The sequence below is a fragment of the Acomys minous genome (assembly GCF_964271855.1).
Source record: "Acomys minous genome assembly, chromosome: 11".
NCBI lineage: Eukaryota > Metazoa > Chordata > Mammalia > Rodentia > Muridae > Acomys > Acomys minous.
This window is the reverse complement of record NC_140492.1, coordinates 29976347-29992815: the sequence shown is the minus strand read 5'-3', so window position 1 is coordinate 29992815 and position 16469 is coordinate 29976347. Positions and strand designations below refer to the sequence as shown.

At 38.3% G+C, this 16469-nt stretch overlaps 1 long non-coding RNA gene across 1 annotated transcript; it reads left to right on the top strand.

Moving 5' to 3' along the window:
* Window positions 1-396: 396 nt before the first annotated feature.
* LOC311608435 lies at window positions 397-16211 on the top strand. Its single transcript, XR_014782974.1, has 3 exons — window positions 397-433; window positions 4258-4359; window positions 14992-16211. It is a non-coding gene; the product is annotated as an uncharacterized lncRNA (long non-coding RNA).
* The last annotated feature ends 258 nt before the right edge of the window (window positions 16212-16469 follow it).

The following is a 16469-nucleotide window of genomic DNA, read 5'->3' as shown; positions in this document are numbered from 1 at the left end:
AATTTTAAAAGCCTACTATGTGTCAGAAATTATACTACACTGAAGATGAAAAACATATGGTCTCTACGTTATGGAATTTATAATGTTTTTGTGGACTCCTGCCAAGATAGTGTGCTAAAAATTCTTGAGGTTTTACATGGACACCTAACCTCAAATATTCTGAGATGTTGGACCTTCATATATATTCGTTAACCAAAAGCTAAATATCTGGAGAAAATATTACTTACCTCTAAAGAGTTCCTAACGAACCGATGGAGATGTGCCTAACCTTTGACATCAAGGCAGGATGCTGTCCTCTATAAAGTGAACTCTCTAGAACTGTGCAATGAAGTTACCAAAAATGTTCACCACAAATCATGTTAAGTAGGTTCATTATTTTGTATTCTTATGTATTCATAGGTCTCCTGGGCTACACGCATCTTACAGTCCTCAGGTAAGACACATCTGTATGAGCTCAGGTTATATTGTTTTTAAATAAAAAATGTCTTTAATTTATTCTTTAAAGCTAAACCCCAAATAATCAAAACTGATAGATAGTAAAGTAAAACAAAACTGTAAGGATTCTGTGAGTCAGTTCACATACAACCTAAGAAGCAAGCAGATAATACTGATGTGTTAACTTTAATTTCATAAAAGAGAGTCATAAAAATAAATATGTATGAGTTAATTTTCTTAATATTTTAATTTTACTTACTGAAAAATAATTTTTATCATTGATAATAATTTAAGGGAAAGGTTTTTTAATACTTTTCTCTGTATTGTGAGTCATTTTAAAAATGATGTTGGAATTTTGTTTTTTATTAATTTCACATCCTGGTAGCATCCCCATCCTTCCTCACCTCCTAGTCCCACCTTTCCTACCTCTCCCTCACGCCCTCTCCTCCACCTCTCAGAAGAAGGGAGCCTCACCCATTCTAGCTCATCAAGTTGTACCAGGACTCAGCACACTCTCCTCCTTCTGGCCTGGCTAGGCAGTCCCACCAGGGGAAGTAATAAAGAAAAACAGCAAGAAAGTACATGCCCCCCGCCCAATATAAGAACAACATGAAGCCAGAGCTACCCATTGGCCACATCCCTGCAGGGGTTCTGGGTCCTGTCCATGCGAGGTCTTTGGTTGGTGCCTCAGTCCTCAGCAGGCCCCTCTGCGCCTGGTTGGTTGGCATTGTTGGTCTTCTTGTGAAGCTCCCGTCACCTCCAGGTCCTTTTATTCTTCCCGTCACTTTTCCACTAGACTCTCTATGCCCACTTTGCCCACTGCTTGCTGTGATTCTCAGCATCTCTTTCAAGGCACTGTGGGTGGTGCGTTTCAGAGAACTCTGCTGGGATCCTGTCTACAAGCATATCAGAGTATCATTGATAGTGTTGGGGTTGGTTCTCTCCCATGTAGTGTGTCTCAGGATGGGCCAGGCATTGCTTGGACATTCCCTCAGTCTCTGCTGTATTTGCATTTTTCCCCTTCCTCTACTAGGAGACTTGTCTGGTTAGAGAGTGTCTCTCATATTGCACACACACACACACACACACACACACACACACACACACACACACACACACACACACACACACACACCCTACCCTGACTTAGGTCTCCAGCTTGTCATAGAGCTGCCTCTGCCAACAGTTCCTCTTTTTCTCTATAGGCCTTTTGTCATCTCTACCCTGATCTCTCCAGGTCTCTGTCCTCATATCTCTCTGTTTCCTCTACTACCCTGTTCCCTCTCTTCAACCACTATCTTTGTCTATTCTAATTTTCCCTGGTGAGTGAGATTTAAGCATCCTACCTTGGATCATCCTTGTTACTTATCTTCTTTGGGTCTATGCATTGTAGTATGTTTATTCTGTACTATAGGGTTAAAATCCACTTTTAAGTGAGTACATACCATGTATGTCGTTCTAGGTCTGGGCTACCTCACTCAGGATGATCTTTTCTACCATCTATTTGCCTGCAAATATGATTTCTTTGTTGTCCATAGCTAAGTAATATTCTATTGTGCAGATGTATCACAGTTTCTTATCCATTCTTTGGTTGAGGGACATCTAGGCTGTTTCCAGACTCTGCCTATTATGAATAAAGCTTCTATGAACATAGCTGGGCATGTGTCCTTGTTGTATGGTAGAATGTATTTTGGCTATATACCCAGGAGTGGTATAGCTGGGTCTTTATGTAGCGCTGTTGCCAATTTTCTGAGAAAGCATCCACGTTGGAAATTAATCTGGTGCTCCATTCCTGGTGGTTCCCCACGGTCATAGAACTAGGGGGCGGGGGATAGGGTGAAAGCAGGAAGGAGGGAGGAACAGGAGGATATAAGTGATAGGATAATAATTGTGATGTAATCTGAATAAATTAATAAAATAAAATGTAAAGCAAAGGAAAAGAACAAAAGAAATGAGAGGGATATTTGCCCCGAGGGAGAAATGACTGCCTCTGGGTAGAGAGGAGACAGACGTGGCCCGCAGGCAAACGGCAGTTCTAGGGAAAAAGGAGAAACCTCTTTGTTAGGGTGAGCTGATTTTCTTTTTTTTTTTTTTTCTTTTTTTTTTTTATTAATTTATTCTTGTTACATCTCAATGGTTATCCCCTCCCTTGTATCCTCCCGTTCTTCCCTCCCTCCCATTTTCCCCTTACTCCCCTCCCCTATGACTGTTCCTGAGGGGGATTACCTCCCTCTCTATATGATCATAGGGTATCAAGTCTCCTCTTGGTAACCTGCTGTCCTTCCTCTGAGTGCCATCAGGTCTCCCCCTCCAGGGGACATGGTCAAAGGTGAGGCACCAGAGTATGTGAGAAAGTAATATCCCACTCTCCACTCTACTGTGGAGAGTGTTCTGTCCATTGGCTAGATCTGGGTAGGGGTTTAAGGTTTACCGCCTGTATTGTCCTTGGCTGGTGCCTTAGTTTGAGCGGGACCCCTATGCCCAAATCTGCCTATCATAATGTTCTACTTGTAGGCTTCTAAGACCCTCTGGGTCCTTCTACTTTGCCTTTCTCCCATGATTCTCTCATCTAGAATCCCACTAGAATGTCCTCTCCTCTGTCTCAGTTTCCTGGTAAGTGAAGGCTTTCGTGGAACAGGCCCCTTGGGCTAATATAGCTTCCGGTAGGATTGAATGTTTTTCATCTCAGAGGACACTTTTAAACAGTAAGGAGTTAAGCCATATCTTCAAACCTGCTCAAAAACCAAGGATAGAGAACTCATGCACCCTAGGGGATAAGCTATTGCTACTGTTTGACTAAATGAACGTGATGTACAGGTAAACTTGCCTTTAAAAAATTGTTATTTCTATAGACTAGTGTGGCTGTCAGATTTAGTCAGAGAGTTTTTTTTTCCAGTAAAGGGAAGTAACAGTGGAGAAAAATAAAATAAAAAAAAAAACAACTTGTCATAGTGCTGAGAGTGAGTGTTGTTTGTTTAGCCATAAAGGTGACATCTATAGCAGCCCCTGTGGTGCTCAGAAATCACCTTGTATGTAGGGGTGGAAAGAATGCAGGAGCACAAGGAGGGAATAGAATGTGGGGAGCACTATCTTTTAGGCGTGGTATTTACTTGAACTCAGTACAGCTACGATTACTTGCATAAGACCTGTACACATTACATTTACTGACATCCCTATTGTAGAGTGGGGTGGGGCTCCTAAGGTTCCACTTCTCCCTCTGGATTTAGAGAGAGTCAACGGTTGGTGGGCTAGGGAAAAACATTTCCTTTGTGTGTGCACACATGTTTACAGGCACATGTGCGCATAATTTCCACTGCATTCATGTGGAGGTCAGAGGAAAACTGGCAAGAGCAGAGTCTCTCTTTTTATCATTTCAGTCCTAGGGATCAAACTCAGGTCCTCAGGTCTGGCTGCAAGGGCCAGCATAGGCTGAGCCATCTCACTGGCCCCCAGCTTCCATATTTCATGTGAGACAATCTATACAATTCATGATCATGAGAATTTAAAGACCTTTATTTTAGCAAGTGCAAATTTCCAATGGCATTGAAAGGCTATGGCGATAAATTAATTGCCATGTTTGACAAAGAATAGGAACAAAAAAAATCTTGAAGGCCTTTACGTGAAAGTGAAATTCACTATAAAAGAGCAAAATATACAGTTGGTGCCCCCTTTGGTTTAAATGAGCACTATTACTGGGCTATTCATAAAATCTCAGCATGGTATCATATCCCTAGAAAACCTTTATGCAGAGACAGTGGAGCTATTTTGTATGCCTATCCTTTGTTCTTCATCCACTTTCTCTTCCTCATGTTTACATTACAGGAGGGAAGTTAAGAAAATAAAAGAAGAAGCCAGCCGAGAAATGCTACACAGAAGATGGGTGGCCTCAGGAGTAGGAGCAAGGAGCAGAAATCCTCCAGGCATGTTGCTTGCATGGCTAACAATGCATTTTCAAATTCATTTAAATGACATGAGAATCTACATCATTATTCTCCTGAATTAATTTCTCTTTCCCGTGCAACAATGACTGTTCTTCTTATCAACCATTCTCATAATGGGGAGTAAACAACCAACCACCTCAACAACATATATTAGTTAGATTCCTTCTTTTTAGGCCAGCTGTCCCTGCAATTATATTTTATAAATACATTCTGCACAGCTCCTCTCAGTTGAACACAATAATGTAATTTTACTGAATGACTCTGCAGAAGGTCTAATTGTTTCTTGAAGCAGGGCTCCTGATGCTATTTTGCATTTCATTCGAGACCACATGCTGAAGTTTATTATCTATGCAGCAACCAATGGGAATGGTTTCTAAGCTAAAAGAATATTTCATGTATGCTTTGACCTGTGACTTTGAAACAATTGTTGTTTGTTGCTCAAATTCACCTGAGGGATTCACTGTATTAAATTATAAGCCATATATATATATAATCAAATCCATGTTCAATGCAAAGGTGTACTCTTTGTAACATCATTGAAAATATATCTGTATAATCCAATTATCCATATAATTTATATAAAGTAAAATCTGTAAATATGTAAATAATTAAAGTGTCTTAGGTGCCTATGTCAGTGATTGTGCCTTTCCTTTAAAAGTCAAATAAAAAATGGTGTCTTGTGCATTGTACAGATGGTGCAGTGGTGGAGTATTTGCAGTGCAAATGTGGCAGCCTGTTTCTGTCACTGGTACCCAACAGTGGAAGAAGAGAGCCAACTACTGAAACTTGTTCTCTGACCTCCTCATGCACATAATGCATGGCACATATGTGTCCTTTCTTCAAACATAATGTCAAACAAAAATTTAAAGTAATATATTTTTAAAATATCTCGAGCAGGCAACAGTTCCTTGTGGCAACCGTTGTATGCTTCCTTAAGCTGTGGTATTTTGCTTTTGCAAGGAGATGCATACTTAAATACATACCTTAGTTTGGTTTTAAATTATACTCATATAAAAGTACCAGAGTAAAAATAATAGTTAAATGCTTTCTATCTGCCAGGAACACATCACATTTTAGACACATTGTTGTCCTATATCTTTATAATTTTTCAAAGAAAAATATCATTTCCAAAATAAGGAATTATAGATCTTAGAGAAAAAATTGTGCAGTTTTAAACAGTATAAACAGTTAATGAGTGAAATATGGAAATCTTTACAAAAGCTTCACTAAAACAGATCAAGGAGGTTGTCCTATGTTTCTTTCTTTCTTTCTTTCTTTCTTTCTTTCTTTCTTTCTTTTTTCAGTGATTGCCCTTTATTTTATTTTTTTTTCGTTCAGGTATTCATTTTTTAAAATTTTTTATTAATTTATTCTTGTTACATCTCAGTGGTTATCCCATCCCTTGTATCCGCCCATTCTTCCCTCCCTCCCATTTTCCCCTTATTCCCCTCCTCTATGACTGTTCCTGAGGGGGATTTCTTCCCCCTGTATATGCTCATAGAGTATGGCAGATTTGGGCCCAGGAGTCCTGCTCAAACTAAGGCACCAGCCAAGGACAATACAGGCAGTAAACTTTAAACCTCTACCCAGATCTAGCCAATGGACAGAACATTCTCCACAGTTGAGTGGAGAGTGGGGTATGACTTTCACACAAACTCTGGTGCCTAATATTTGACCATGCTCCCTGGAGGGGGAGACCTGATGGCACTCAGAGGAAGGATAGCAGGTTATCTTTCTTTTTTTTTTTAAAGGTCAAAAGGACTTAATTTAATTTTATAGCAAAAATTCAGATTACCATATAGAAATTTTATATATGTATTTATGTGCATGATACATCCATTCACATAGACATATACACACATATATGCACATGTCTATGCAACTTTATTTTTTTATTTTTTATATATTTTATTAATTTATTCATATTACATCTCAATGGTTATCCCATCCCTTCTATCCTCCCATTCCTCCCTCCCTCCCATTTTCCCCCTACCCCCTGTCTGTGACCATGACTGAGGGGGACTTCCTCCCCCTGTATATGCTCATAGGGTACCAACTTGTTTATTTTCATGATGGTGTGTGTATATATTCTTTAAGATGTGTTTTATGTGAAAGGAGTGTAAGAATGTAAGAATAGCACTAGACTTTCTCATATGGATGTTGGTCAAACTCAACAGTAGCAAAATTTTCATTCTATAATCAGTTCTAAATTCTATAACAAAAGCTTAAATAAAATGATCTATTCTACGTGACTTCTTTATATAGCAAAATTAAATACATTTCACTAATTTCCTAAAAGTGGAAATAATTCACATACAACATATGAGAAGAAAAGAGTCCTGCCAAATAATAAAGTTGAAATCAACAATTATAGCTAAAATTAAAGAAAGAAAATTAACATGTAATAGTCATTTAATAGTAAATATAACAAATGAATATGCTTCATAAAAGAAAGCACTTGTATTTTGTTTTGTTTTGTTGGTTTGTTGGTTTGTTTGTTGGTTGGTTTGTTTTTCTAGACAGGGTTTCTCTGTATAGGTCTGGCTGTCCTGGAACTTGCTCTGTAGTACAAGCTGGCCTCGAACTAAGAAATCTCTTTGCCTCTGCCACCTGCTCCTGAGTGCTGGGATTAAGAGTATTTGTCACCATCCCCGGACTAAGAGAAAACATTTTAAAACTTACACATTTAAGTAGTTGTATAGTCACAAAATTGTATGTACACTCAAAGTTTATTTTGCTGTTTATGGAAGTTTTTGTTGAAATGAGAGTGTCACAACCTACCTCAGAAATCCTACCAGAGAAGTTATATATGGCAATAGTGAGCTATTAACCAGCTTTGCCTACAGAATATGTTATTTTCATTACCTAGGAAGCCTCTGTGTGTCAGGTTGAGTTTGCTCATGGCCACGTTTAAGTGAAAATTAAGACAGAGAGGTATCCTCGTTAGTGAAATTCACAAAAAAATTCATGTGTTAGGTAGAAATGAATTATAAATAGCTTCTTTCATGGTTCCTGCAAGTGATGAAATGAAAGTGTATGACTTTTTCAATATTGCATGTAGATATGTCACTTACCATTTTGGCTTATCCACATGAACTGAAGGAAATATTCTTGCTTAACAATTGTTATAATAAAATATCAACTCTACAAAATAAGACTCAGCAATAAAAATTACCACCTAGCTATACAAACAAATACATTTCAAGATCTGTTTTGTCACGAGACAGCACAGCTGTGTGCTGTGTGCTGTGTGCTTAGCCTGTTTAGAGGCAGTATGGAGACACCTGACAACTCTCTGGTTCTCACTGATCTTCTTCTTGTGTGTTTGTTTAAACTCAGCAACAAAATGGTTGACCATATGGTTAACAAAGTCTTCTCCACGTGGGTGTCTCGGCCTGTTGATTTGACTCCAGAAAATTCCATTCTTAATAGGGAGGATTGACACATCAGAAGTACCACCTCCATACTAAAAAAATCAACACATACCTTTCAGCTCCAACCTTCTAATCTAAAGCATAATCAATAGCAGTAGCAGTTGTTTCATTGATAATTTAAAGTACATTGAGGCCAGTAATAGTTACAGCATCTTTTGTTGCCTGCTGCTGAAAGTCACTGAAGTAAGCTCGCATTGTGACCATGGCATTGGTAACAGTCTTCCCAACGTAGGCTTCTGCAATTTTTTCATCTCAGTAAGAAACATACGGGACGCTTCCTCTGGGTAGAAACTTTTTGTCTCCAGTTTGTGTTCTGTTTGGCCCTTAGGCCTGCCAGCATCATTCAGTGCCATAAAGGGCCAGTGCTTCATATCAGACTAAATAACATCATCAAACCTACATCCGATCAGGCATTTGTCATAAAAAAAAACTGTGTTGGTGGGGCTCATTGCAACCTGATTCTTGACAGCATGCCCAAGTAATCCTTCTGTGTCAATAAAAGCAACATAGCTCTGTGTGGTTTGCTTACGCTGGTCAATGGCAATTATTTCCACCTTTTCATGCTAGAAGACACCCACACAGGAGTAGGCGATGCCAAGATCAATGCCACCTTCAGGTCCCTTAGACATGGTTGTTTTTGTGTAGGCATGGCTGTGCTGAGGATGAGGCAATATAAATCCCTGAAAGCTGCCACTGCATTCAGTTGAAAAGTTCTTATTAAAAAAGATGTGATAATGTGCACACACGTATGTCTGAAGTAGTTTCAAAGTCTATATGGTTTTAACTTTTCTTAAATGAAGATTGTTAAGCTTCATGCTTTTTGTTTGCTGCTATTCAATATGTATTACATGGCTGTATATCTGAATTTATTATTTTTAAAAATTTATCAGTTACCTTTACAACAAAGCAATTCTGTCTTCGTGTACAGGTTTTCAACTAGCTAGAAACACAAGTTGCTCAATTTTCTTTTTGTAATGTACATATTAATGTAGCATAAAATTCATTATTACTATTGGGTAAAACAATACACTGAGATACTACAAAACAAATCTTGATGCTTATTTGTAACTATAACTTATAGTAATGAAACTTGTTAATGTAGGGTGATTTAATTCTTTTGCATATCACAGTGAATTACACTTATAGGGTTACCATAAAAATACATCCCATTAATGTTAAAGGGCATGCCTGTAATCCCAGCTGCTTGGAAGGCTAAAGCACAATTACTTGAACCTGTGAGTTCCAGATCATGTCTACAAGGGGAAAGAAGGTAAAATAAATAAAAAGCACCATGAGGCAAAATAATAGTCTCGGTGTTCAAGAGGTTGGAAGTTCATGATCAAATTGTAAGGAATTTTGATTAACGCTTTCGTCGAATGAAGATTAGTAACTCTCATTGTCATTTCTTTTGTGTTTCCGCTGCTTTAGAGAACATGAGTCATAGTTAGGTAAGGTAAACTGACCTGCCTCATTTAAATGGAAACAGCTCTTTAAGGGCATTCTACCTAAATAGTCATTTTCTCTAACAATTAATAAATAGGACCCCTTGAAGTTGAAATGATTGTGTACTGGGTAGGAGAGAGAAACTGGGAGAGATGATAACATTAAAAGCTTTTAAACAAAGGTCAGATAGAAAACTACTATTATAGAACCTTTCCAAAATATGTCTATGGACATTCATTAACAAGGTTAAAGTGGACTTATTCTATAATGAAGCAATAGTATTCCCTACTAGACATCAAAGGCTAACAAATTAAAGACATAGTGTCAAGAATGGGTTAAATTTTTGGAATTGTTGGTCAGACCCATAGACTCTCAAACACTACAGAATATCAATACCAATAGTTATCCTTCAGAGTGTAACAGTAAAATCCTATGGTTAAAGATACTACATCTTTGAGGCATAAAACATGGCAAAATAAAGCTGCCTCTAATCCACATGCTGATCTGGATTCTTCAACTTTACTGGCTAGGTTTCATATTCCATGGACTAGTCTTTGCTATGTGTGCTAGCAAAGCAAAAAGTAATAATCAATTATACCTATGATCCATATGAACTACAGTAATGACTGGCTGGGCAAGACATGCTCACTGGTGCATTAGTGAGTGGTATGTGAATCATAGGAGTAAATAATCACTCCCTTAATGATGAAACTTATACATGGTACCAGCATTGAGCCATAAAACTATGGCTAGACAGATCATAGACCCTAGGAGAAAGCTAATACTTTGCTACATGAACAGAATATTAAACCAATGTCTCTTGATTGACCTTCTATTCTAACCAATGATTAAGGCATCTCTCAACTCTCCTCAGAGAAAGGCATGTTTGCAGTAGGTGATGATCAAACTAGATGTGCACAGTGAGCCAAGGTGAAGAATATAAGAAAATGAGGAATTCTTAGCCTTAAATGAAATCTGTAGCTCCTCTAAAGTCTGAGGGATCATTGTAATACAGGAAGTGTTAGAAAAACTGTAAGAGCAAGCATGTTGGAAGACTGTACCAAAATATGTCTTCTGGACACAGCAGTACAACTGGACATATGAATTCACTGTGGTTGTGACAGTATGCATAAGAGTTGTGTAACCCAAGGCAGAAGAAATCAGATCATGGAGATAGGGAGTTCAACACAAAGTCGTTCCCATACGGCAGAGCTATTGGTGATTTTTACCTGCCAGGAGAAGAAGTATAAATAAGTATCCCAACAAGACAACCATGTTCCAGTGGAAGGGCACAAGATCAATAATATTTGTGTATAATGTTTTACCTTGATGGAGAAAAAGAAGACACAAATTTAGGTGTAAATGTAAGGATTGATGAGTCTGGGAAAAGCGAAATATAATTTTTAATGTATAAAATTCTCAAATAATAAAATAAAACATAAGAAAATACCAGTTTTTGTGGTTTGGACCTTAAAATATTAACAAATTTGAAGGACACATAATTGAACCCATAGAATAAAGGTATAAATTTGACAATGACATTTGTCCACTATTGTGGGGTTGATTTATTTATTATTTTCTAAACATTTAGGTTGTAAATTAATGGAATATATATATATGAGAAAGCATACATTTATCTTTCCAACCCTGCTTTCTTTTGTTTAAGAGGGATATATAGTTCCATACACTCTATTTCAAAATCCACAATTTCATTCTTATTTACCGGTGAATAAAATTCTATTGTGTAGAAAATGCAAATAGATCCATATTTATCACCCAGGATAAAACTAAAGTCCAAGTGGAATAAAGACCTCAATGTAAATCCAGACACTAAATATGATAAAAGAGAAAGTAGGGAAAGGCCTTAAACTCATTGGCACAGGAGATGACTTCCTGAACAGAACATCAATAGCTCAGGCTCTAAGATCAATAATTAATAAATTAGACCTCATGAACTAAAAAGCTCTGCTAGGCAGAGGACACTGTCATCAGAACAAAAGGACAGCCCACAGACTAGGAAAAGATTTTCATCAATCATACATCTAATAAAGAGCTAATATCCACAAATATATAAGTAACTCAAGAAACTAAACACCACCAAAGCAAATAATCCAATTAAAAACTGTGGTATAGAGCTAAACAGAGAATTCTCAATAGAAAAATATCAAATAGCTGAGAAACACTTAAAGAAATGATCAACATCCCTAATCATCAGGGAAATGCAAATCAAAATGACTTTGAGATTCTATCTTTTGTCTAAGAGAACGGCTAGAATCACAAACTCTAGTGACAGCACATGTTGGTGAGGATATGGAGAAAGCGGAACACTCCCCCACTGACGGTGGGAGTGCAAACTTATACAACCATTTGGAAATCAATATTGCACTTTCTCAGAAAACTGGGAATAGTGCTACCTCAAGACCCAGCTATTCCACTTCTGGGCATACACCCAAAATATGCATACAACAAGGACACTTGCTCAACTATGTTCATAGAAGCCTTATTAGTAGTAGCCAGAATCTGGAAACAGCCTAGATGTCCCTCAACCAAAGAATGGATGAAGAATCTGTGGTACATTTACACAACAGAATACTATTCAGCTATTAAAAAACAAGAAACTCTTGCAATTTGCCGGCAAATGGGTGGAACTAGAAATTATTATCCTGAGTGAGGTAACTCAGACCCAGAAAGACATGCATGGTATATTCTCACTTATAAGTGGATATATTAGCCCACATGTCCTCTGAGAGACTCCAGCCAGTGGAGGATCAGGTAGATGTTGGGACTCACCTCTGGACTCTGGGTGGAGCACTGAGAGTGGTATGGAAGAATGGAGGGATGGAAAGATCCAGAGGGTTCAGGAACCCATCAAGGCTGGCTAATCTGGACTTAGGAGGGTGTTCACAAACTATTGCACCAAGGACAATGCATGCAGTAAGTCTAGTCCCCCCTGTTCAGATATAGCCAATGGACAGCTCATTCTCCATGGGTGTAGGGAGAATGAGACTTCCTCTATCATGAACTATGGTGCCCCCAATTTGATCACTTCCCCTCGGAGGAGAAGCTTGATGGCCCACAAAGGAAAGGGAAGCAAGCTATCTGGATGAGACCTGATAGGCTATGGTCTTATAGTAGGGGAGGAGGTCCCCTTTTGACAGAGGTCTAGGGGAGGAGAATAGGGCAAAAAGGGAAGGTGGGTAGGAACAGGAAGATAAGAGTGAGAGGATTACATTCAGGATGTAATCTGAATAAGTTATAATAAATTTTAAAAAAACTTTAAATGAAAGTCCAAGTACCTCTCTATGATATGGTAACTTAGAATCTGTTGGCTATATCATCCAGATAGTCTATTACTGAACCAGTGAATAATATAGTAGTTTAATGTGTGTTTGTTTTTAAGACAAGGTTTCTCTGTGTAACAGCCCTGGCTATCCTGGAACTCACTTTGTAGACCAGGCTGGCCTCTAACTCACAGACATCTACTAGCTTTGTCTCTGGATTGTTGAGATTAAAGGCTTATACCACTATGCCCAACTTAAAATTATTTTTTAGAATCCTCTCTACTGATTTCCACAATATTTACATAATTTTATGGTCTACAACATTGAATAAAACTTCATTTTCTCCACATTTAATTAACACTTAGAGCTTGTTTTCCTGATGATAGTCACCTGACAGCATTGACGTAAAATTTCAATGCAGTTTTAATTCAAATTTCATTAGTGGCTATGAATACTGAGCACTCTTTCAAACATTTATTAGTCATTTGTATTTCTTCCTGTTCATCCTGCTTATTCAATTTATTAGTCTATTTATTAATTAGATATTTTGGCTTTTGTTGTTTATTTTTATCTATTTACAGATTCTAGATACTAGACTCCTGTTAAGTGTATGGTCTCAAATATTTTTCCCATTCTGTGTGGTATATATTCACCCACAGAATCTTTGTAACTTTATGCCACAATGTTTGAAGCTTCTTGGTATTGTTCCCTATGTTGAGTTATTTTCAGAAAAGTCTTGCCCATGGTGAACACATTAAAGGGTTTTTCCTTTGCGATTCTCTGGTTGGTTCAGGCGTTATTCTTAGCAGGTGAAAAATATACATCAAATTATGCTTTTTCCATACAGAGACCCATTTTCCCAACACTACTTGTTGAATGCGCTATCTTTCTGTAGTATATTTTTGACACCTTTTGAAAAATAAAATGACTTTCACTAGATGGGTTTATTTATAGATCAGCTAGTCAATTCTCTTGGATCACCTTGGTTCCAAAAACATGGTGGTTTGTTACCATGGCTCTGTTGTTTATATAAATTAGGGATACTCAGATTTTTGAGTTTCATATCCAGCCATGTTGCTGAAGTCATTTGCCAGCTGTACATGTACTCATCCGCATGGGCTGTCACTTGAGTTTTTGCTCTTAGTCATTCTGTGGGGTGTAAGTTGGAATCTCAGAGTCAACTTGGTTTGCATTTCCTTGATGAGTAAGGGCATTGCACATTTCTTTAAGTACTTCTTGGCCATCAGACATTCCCCCTCTCCTTCCCTAGTTCCCTTCCCTAGACCTCTGACAGAAGGGGAACTCCCCCCCACCTTCTGTCCACAGCCTATCAGGTCTCATCTGGATAGTGTGATTCCCCTCCTCTGTGCGCTTCCAGGCCTCCCCACCAAAGGGAATGAATCCAATAGGGGACACCTGAGAGCATGTCAGAGGCAGTTCCTGCTCTCTCCCCACAACCTTGGAGAATGAGCAGTCCGTTGGCTATATCTGAACAGGGCATCTAGGTTGGTTTGTTGGTGCCTACTTTAAGTATTTTGGATATTAGCCCTCTTTTGGATGGGTTGGTGAAGATCTTTTCCCATTTCCCATTCTGTCCTATTCACAGTGACCTTTGAGTTAGCTTTTCAGTTTCATCAAGACCCAGCTATAACCACTCCTAAATGATGCTTCACCAAACCACAAGGACATACTTCAGCTATGTTCATAGCTGCTTTATTTGTAATAGCCAGAAACTTGAAATAACCTAGTTGTCCCTTCCTCAACTGAAGAATAGATAAAGGAAATGTGGTACATTTATACAATGGAATACTACTCACCTATTAAAAACAATAGACCCAGAAAGACATGTATAGTATGGACTCACTTATAAGTGGATATTATCCATAAAGTACAGGACAGACATGCTACGATACACAGACCGAAAGAAGATAAGTAACATGAGGGCCAGGGGTAGGAGAGGGGGAAAATGCTTTAATCTTACTGGAAGGGGAAATAGACTAGACAAGAGGGTGGATGAAGGAAGGGAAGTGGGTGGGTGAGGGGTGGGGAGGAAAGCTGAAGGGATCAACTAGGGGGAGGATGGAGGAAGAGAATACTGAGAAAGTAATCTGGAATCCACAGGGTTATGTCTCGGACAAGTTACAAATCTAGGACAATAGAAACTTCCAGCACTTTATGAAGATGACCCTGGCTAAGACTCCTAGTAGTGGGGATATGGAACCTAAATGGGCAGTCCATGTCTTATAACCATGCCAGACTTCCAGTGGAGGGATTGGGATACCAACCCATCCACAAAACCTTGGAGCAATTTGACCAGCCTACAAGATATACAGGGGTAAAGGTGGAGCAGAAATTAATGGAATGGCCAACCAACGACTGGCCGAGCCTAAGACCCACTCTGTGAGAAAAAGCCCACCCATTACACTATTAATGATATTCTGCTGTACTTGCAGATAGGCACCTAGCAAAACTGTCATCTGAGAGGATTCACCAAGCAACTAATGGAAACAGATGCAGAGACCCACACCCAAACAATGGAGCTTGAGGAATCCTATGGAAGAGAGGAAGGAAGGAGTGAGAGGTCAAGGACACCACAAGAAAATATGCCAACTATCCTGGGGCCATAGAATCGTAGATGGACTGAACTTCCAAACAGAGAGCATGCATAGGATGGACCTGAGCCCTCTGCACATGTTTTACAGCTTGGTCTTCATGTCATACTCCTAACAGCAGCATCAGGGGATGGCTGTAACACCATTGCCTGTCTAGGGATGCCTTCCCCCTAACTGGGCTTCCTTGTTGACTCACAATAGAAGATGAGCCTGGTCCAACTGCAACTTGATACACCAAGGTGGATTGATATCATTTTCTGACAAAAGGGAAGATGAGAGGGTTTGGGTGAGGGGAGTATTGAGAGGGAGCAACAGGACGGGAGGTGAAGTTAAGCTGTGATCAGGATGTAAAGTAAATAAACTAATTAATAATAAAAAGAAGATATATATAATGTGTTGTAAGAGAGTAGTCCTACGAACAATTAACCTTTATTCTTGAACCGACTGAGGCTATTAGAAATAGTTGTTCACAGTAATATGAAACTTATACCTTTAGAAAAACATTAGTTCCAGACTATCAAAGCTTAGTGTGGAGGAAGCTCAGAATTACATGCTTTCTACATCTGTGGAGCATATTGCACTAATGCCTGGCACGGTGACCATAGATATGAGATCACTGTTTTGGAGACTTTGTGCAGCCATGTATAGTTTTAGCAGGGTAGGGTGGGGAGAATGGAGATATTCAAGCCCCTTACATTGTCCTGGGGCTGCTGTAATGTAAATGCTAGTATAAACCTGTTAGTAGAACCACAAACAAGAACTTTTGCTTTTCACTTTTTTAAAAAACTAGACTCATTTATTAGGAAGCAAATTTACCTGGTGTAAATATATTCTCCATATTTTTGTAGCAATTTCTTTCTGTAATAATCCCATAAAATCTAATTCCGTAGATAGCAAGAAAAATCACTGTTTAAGTGAGACACTGATATCACTAAAGTTGTATCAGAAAGTAGCTTGAATTAAAAAATCTGAACAATTTTTTTTCATTTGAATGTGTTAAATGTCAAATGCAAATAAAATAAATCATACTTAGATTTTGCAGTAATGTCAGTATATCTTGCTGAATATAAGTCATAAAGCTGTGTCAAAAAATCAAATCAGTTAATAAATGTCCAAATATAAAATAAAATGTGATAATTTATTCTGTTTGAGGATGTTTGTTAAAATTTCTACACTTTTTTCAAACACATGATTTAAAAGGCAATAAAAGTATATTACAAAAATCTGTCTTAAAGTACAAGTAAGCAGTGATTTTTTTCTAATGTGGCTATTTAGCAACAATATGTCACTTACATAGTTATTAAAAATTTGTCTGGATACATA